The following is a 6000-nucleotide window of genomic DNA, read 5'->3' on the forward strand; positions in this document are numbered from 1 at the left end:
GACTAAGAGACCCACATTAGTAACCAGCTGGGCTCCGTGTTTCCTGGGGATTTGGGGTGCTTGGAAGGCGCCTCAGAGATTATCTAGTCCAACTTTGTTGTAGAGAGGAGGCGACACAGGCCCAGACAAGGAAGAGTATCCACCCACAGCCATAGCGGGTCAGTGATGAAGACTGCCCCTCTCCCCGCCACACACACCAGCCCCACAAGCCAGGTGCCACAATTTCCAAGCCAGCACCCCTCAGTGCATCACCTCCCTGTGTTTATTCTCTGCATGCTGCAGGCTCCCTGGGAGCGGGCACTGTTGGGTCCCTACCTAGCCCATCTATGAGAATGACCCGTGGTCTTCGTTTGCTTAACGGTCTTCTTAATGATCATCTCAAGGTAACAAGTTTGAGCTAAAACAAACTCACTAAGTTAGCAAAGAAAGTCCTCGGCATCTGCCACATCCAGCTTCCTTCATCATTCCCCGGTCCCCCCGACTCTCCCGCTTCTCCCAGGGCTCCAAACCCTCCTACCTCATTAGAATGATAGGATGAATGAATTTTCACAACTACGCTGGGGACTTACAGGGACAGAGAAGGAGAAAGGGCAATGTTTAATCCCTTGTAATAATGTCATTGTTGAAATTTCACACTTCAGTGACTGCCCAGAGGCAAAGATATTTACAGCAGGGGTGGGGGCTTCCTGGTCACCTTCTGATCATGCCATCAGAATGCTCGAGACGTGGTTCTTTTCGGGTCCTTTGAGTGGTTGTTTGAGAAGATGACCGCATGCCGGATGGAAGGTCTCCTACAGAGTGGGCAGGGGAGCCCTTTAGTGTCCTGCATCCTGGCCATGTCAGGTGTCACTGTTTATTCAACAATATGCATTAAGGGCCTTCTAAGTGCCAGGGACTCCTCCGCTGGGCGCTCAAGGTACGTCAATGAAGAAAACAGACCCGAGATCTCTGCTCTCCAGGAGATTGCGAGCTAGTGGAGAGAGATCTTTAAGGAGGTGAAATTTGAAGTTAAGCCTATACTGTGTATATACATGCACAATGGTGGTGAGGGCTGGGGAAGGGGATGGCTGTGCAGGGTGGGGTGCAGTTGCCATTTAAAATGGTCAGACCTCAATGAGAACGTGACATTTCAGTAATGACTTGAGGGAGGTGGGGCTGAACCGCACCTCAGCGCCCCCATCCCACACATCTTGGCTGGGCCCTGCTGAGTTCACAGGGCTGCTTTGGATCTTGAAAGGACCCCCTGCTCTCTGCGGTGTCACCTCCTACCAGTATCTCTAACAGCCAGGCTGGAGGCTGCTGGGGCTCTAACGGGGTAAGGAAGGAAATGCCAAACCGCAGCCTCAGCAGAGGAGCAGCAAAGAGCTGAGAGCGGGCAGCACGGGGCCTGCAGTTGGCTTGCAACCAAGCTCCCAGAGTTCTCCTCCTTCAGAGGCTTGAGAGAACACCTTCCAAGCCCGCAAGACCACTGCCAGGGGCTGGTAGACAGGGGGGCAGTGCTGGTGGGCAAGGCAGGAAGATGGTTGCTACAACTATGGCCATGTGCAAACTTTCAAAGTTGCACCCTATCCCCAGAGGACCGAGTGACAGTGAGTGGCTGGAGGTGACTCATTCTCCCTCTACCACATAAACTCCAGGCTTCACTCAGGAGCAGGGAAGGAGGTGGAGAGGACCAGGGGGCTGTAGACAGTAGTTCTCTCTGATACCCCTTGTTTGAGGCATGAGCTGGCCCTGGAATGGGCTGGACCTGCAACAGGAGGAAGTCAGGCCATTGCAGAAAGGTGGCATTCTATGATGACCTGGGTTCCAGCCCAACTGCATCCCTAACTTGCTGCATGATGGGGGCCAGTCTTCATCCTCTCAGTCTAGAGACCCTCCTGGTGATGCACAAGCTGTGGAACACGTAGGCACAGAGAGTCTGACTGCAATGTCCTGCCCCAAGGGTGGTGCCTACTGTGTGACCTCTCCAGGCCCCAGATTCCTCATCAGCACAATAAGGGGCTTGGGCCTGACTAGGGAGTCCCTGACAGGCCTGATCGTCAGGACCGCCTGGGTGCACCCGTTACACGCATGCGTGACCAGGCCCAGCCTGGACTTAACTGATCAGACTCTCCAGGGGGAGGCCCAGGCAGCAGTAACGCCAACCGGCCCCCAGGCGAGTTATATGATCACAAAAGTTTTGTGATAAATAAATCCGGTTATTCTTGACACTGGTGAAATTGTGTTTTAAAAAAAGAGGAGGAGGAGGAGGGGCAGAAGGAGAAGGAACTTTGTAATGATGAAGGAGTGAGGCAGGGATTAGGGAGAGTAGGGGCTCTCAGTTGGTCTCTGATGGAGCCCCCAGTTCTCCCTGTGCTCCAACGACTGCACTAGTGGGTCTTGAAGTCAACTGTGCTGATCACACAAGAAGGTAGAAAGAAAGAAACTAGAAAAGAAAGGCGGCTGGCAGGCCGGCAGGCAAGCATAAAGGCAGGAAGGCAGGAAGGAAGGGAGAGAGGGAGGGAGGGAAGAAGGGATAGAAGGGGTAGAGAATAGAAATATCGGAGCACACAGCACCTAATAAGAGTAGGTACTGTCTCATGAAAATTCTGTCTTTGTTTCCTACATTGTCGCTGTGCAGTCATATACTGGCTTATGATGGAAAATGTATTTCTTACACAGCTTGCATGGTGAGAGCTTTGGACCAACTACCCTCCTCTCCCTCATACAGGGCCTTCCCCAGTGGGAGGCTCGCTCCCTTGACTCAGACTCCAGACTGCCCGCTGGCCCTCCCTGCACAGCAAGGGGCCCAGGCCCTCTGGCAGGGCGCATCTGCCTCTCCCCCAGCGCTGTCTCCAGCTCTCCTGTGGCTGCCTGTCTGGGATCTGACGTCACCTTTGTCCACCCCTCCTCCCCGCACACATTCCCAGTTTCAACTGGCCCTGGCTCTGCACGCCATCCTCCTTTAAAGGAAAAAAGTGTTCTGTCTTTAAAGACCAATCTCCTTGAGCCAGACCTTCTAAATTCCATCTTCCTCACCCGAGAAGCCAGGGGGCAGCCCGGGTGTCTTAAGACTCAGGAAGGGGCCTTCCACCATCACCTCTGGCCTCAGCAGAGGACCACATGGGGCTGGGAAGTAATCATTTGAGGGCATGGCGTGGTCTCCCCACTCTTCACCCTGTTCCCCGCCCTACAATCTTGCACGTCACATTTTCCTTGAGCCTCACAATCACTTGCATGGTAGACAAGTATAATTATTACCATTTTTACCAATGAGGAAGGTGAGGACCTGAAGGAGGTCAGATGTCAAAGGCCACATGCCCAGTGTTACTGGGGAGCTGAGCCTTCAAGCCAAGTTTTCTGGGCTTGCACTGGAGAAGAAACGGCAGGTGAGAGGAGGCACCTCGCATGTGGGCGGATTACCGAGGATGGAGGAGGGCTGGAGACCCTGCCAGGGGTTAGCCCATACGTGGGAGAGGAAAGGAGCATGTTAGAGACAAGTCTTGTCACTGCTTCAATTTTGCTGGTTGCTGGTCACATTTTCCAACAGGTACAAAAGTACTCGTTTCACCTCTGGGTCCCTCCCTCCACACCTTCCCCGTCTTCTCTGTCTCGTTTAGAGAAGCAGGTACTCAGGAGATGACACAGGATGCCATCCCTGCCATTAAGGGCCTCACAGCCTTACAGGAAGACAGACACATGACAGATAAGTCCGCAGTTCTTCTCTGTTTGGATCTGAGATTCTCCCGGCCTGATTCCACTAACCGCGATAGGTCAAATGAGAATGAGCACAAAGAGAGTCACCCTACACCACCCACTCGTCACTCCCCTCTCCTTGTTTTCTTACATTACATTGTGGATTTCAGTGTAAAACTTGTAACATTTTCTTCTTTAATAAACCCCAAATAGGCCCCAGCAGATTTTAACATGTATTCTGTTGATTTAACCAGACCACTGTCAGCTATATGGTGAGGTTTATCAGAGGCCCTGTAAAGGGAACCTTCATGGTTTTCTTTAAAAATCCTCCCCATTACAATATTGGGGTGTCTTGGGGTCAACTATGTCCTGAGAGAGGGACTATATTTGCCGGCAGAGACAGCCTTCCTCACCAGAATCTGGCTTCTTCCAAAATCTATTTAATACTGATATTTTAAGCTTTGGGGAAGGAAACAGATGTATTCAAAGAAGTATAATCTTGTTTGGATCTGCTGCACATAAACACAATTTCTTTTCCACAGCCCTTTAGGGTAATGAGAAAAAAAAAAAATCAACTTATGTCCAGGGAAAGGGAATGAGTAAGTATTGAACGTTTATATGTGTCAAGGCAGCGCTAGGCAATTCATGTGGGCTGCCTCCTTTAATATTCTCCTCTCCCTGAAAGCTAGTTCCCTTCGCTTCTACAGATGAGGAAACGGAGGCTCAGACCGGTGAAGCCACTTCCCCAAGGTCTCACTGGAAGGAAGGGGGCAGAGGCAGCCTCAGAACCTGGATCGCCCCATCCAAAGCCCCATGCCCTTTCTATTTTTTAATCTTCCCTTTCTAACAAGATAGAATAATTAGTAAAATACTCTAATTTGTGCTAATCGAGATTTTTATGCAAAGTAAGAATAGCTAGCTCTTAGTGCATATTATTATTTCCCCATTATTTCCTTTGGTTTTCCCATTGATCCTTTGAGGCAGATTCTATTATTATCCCCATTTTACAGATGAGGAAGCTGAGGCTCAGAGAGCTGAGATAATTGTCCACAGTCTCACAGTCTTCCACAGCTTGTGAGTGGAAGGACTGAGTTTCAAGTAGTCTGACCACGGGGCCTGCACTTTTTCTCACTAAGCCCGCCCGTCTACCTGTTCGCACCTACAATGGTAGTATTTAAAACCAGCAAGCCCGTGCAGCATATTTCACCCTTTCCGTCTCTTTATAGTCTAGGAAACTGAGGATGGTCTAGGATGTGCCCAGGTCACACGGCTCATTGGAGTAGAGCTGGAATTGGTGCTTATCACACATTTCTGCCAAGAGAAACGGTGATTCTCTGAGTCACTGATCAGGGTGGCCTGGACCCTCCCTTGACGTCTTCTCCATCAACCCCATGTTAACCCCTCACGTTTCCCGGACAGACCTCCTAGTCTACCTGGGTACACACTGAAACATATGGAGGGGATTCACCACAGGCCAAGTTTTTGTTTCAGTTTTCAAATAGCTAAAGAAATATCTCACCCCTACCCCACCCACAACGTGATGTTTGTAATTCTCCCTTCTACGTTAACCAGCAGCCACTGCTCACCCCACCTCCCTCTCCAGGCTCTCAGACATTGCTTGAGCTTAGCATTGCAGTGAAAAAGGATCTGCCAAGCTGAAAGGGCCTTCTTTGTCTCTGTCCCAGTGCTCTGATTAAATCCCCTCCATCCCCCGGCTTCCCAGCACAGCCACAGATGGGAGGCTCCCGTCTCATTAGTGGGATCATGTCCACCATCTCCTAACTTTGTCCCATGCCCCAAGATGGGCTCCCCTCTAAATCATCTCTCACATTGTGCCAGACAGAGCCAAGACACAGGTTTACCTTGATCTCCTTCCTGGTGCACTCACACTCTCGGAATCCTTAGAATGGCTCACGGGGTCTTTACAAATGGTGACACGCACACCCCCACCTGTCATTCTGGCCTCTTTGCTTCCAATTCCCCCAGGCATATGCCCCAGCTGCTCTGCCCCACTGGTAGTTCCACTAAGCACACTGGTGCCCTGGCATTTTGCAACAGGCTCTCCATTCCTAGAATGTCCTGCAATCCATCCTTCACATTTCAAAATTTAACTTATGGTCCCTTTGTTCCGTAAGTCTCCTCTGAATACTGTGGAGAAAATTACTCCTGCCTTCCTACTCCCATTGAACTTGTATATGCACGCGTCACAGCACGGTTATAGTATAATCGCTTTGTTTGTATAGCTGACCCTCCCATTAGAATGTGAGTGTCCTAAGGATAGGAATTCTCAGGTCCCTTATCTCTGTGGCCTTGAGTAATTAACAA

General features: G+C 50.5%; 1 protein-coding gene across 1 annotated transcript in view; it reads right to left on the reverse strand.

The window, feature by feature from the left end:
- The window catches only part of LCP2 (lymphocyte cytosolic protein 2 (SH2 domain containing leukocyte protein of 76kDa)), a 44603-nt gene that overhangs the window by 24989 nt on the left and 13614 nt on the right, over nt 1-6000 (reverse strand). The window lies entirely within an intron of this gene.

The sequence above is a fragment of the Propithecus coquereli genome, unplaced genomic scaffold, assembly GCF_000956105.1.
Source record: "Propithecus coquereli isolate 6110/MARCELLA unplaced genomic scaffold, Pcoq_1.0 Scaffold301, whole genome shotgun sequence".
Taxonomy (NCBI): Eukaryota; Metazoa; Chordata; class Mammalia; order Primates; family Indriidae; genus Propithecus; species Propithecus coquereli.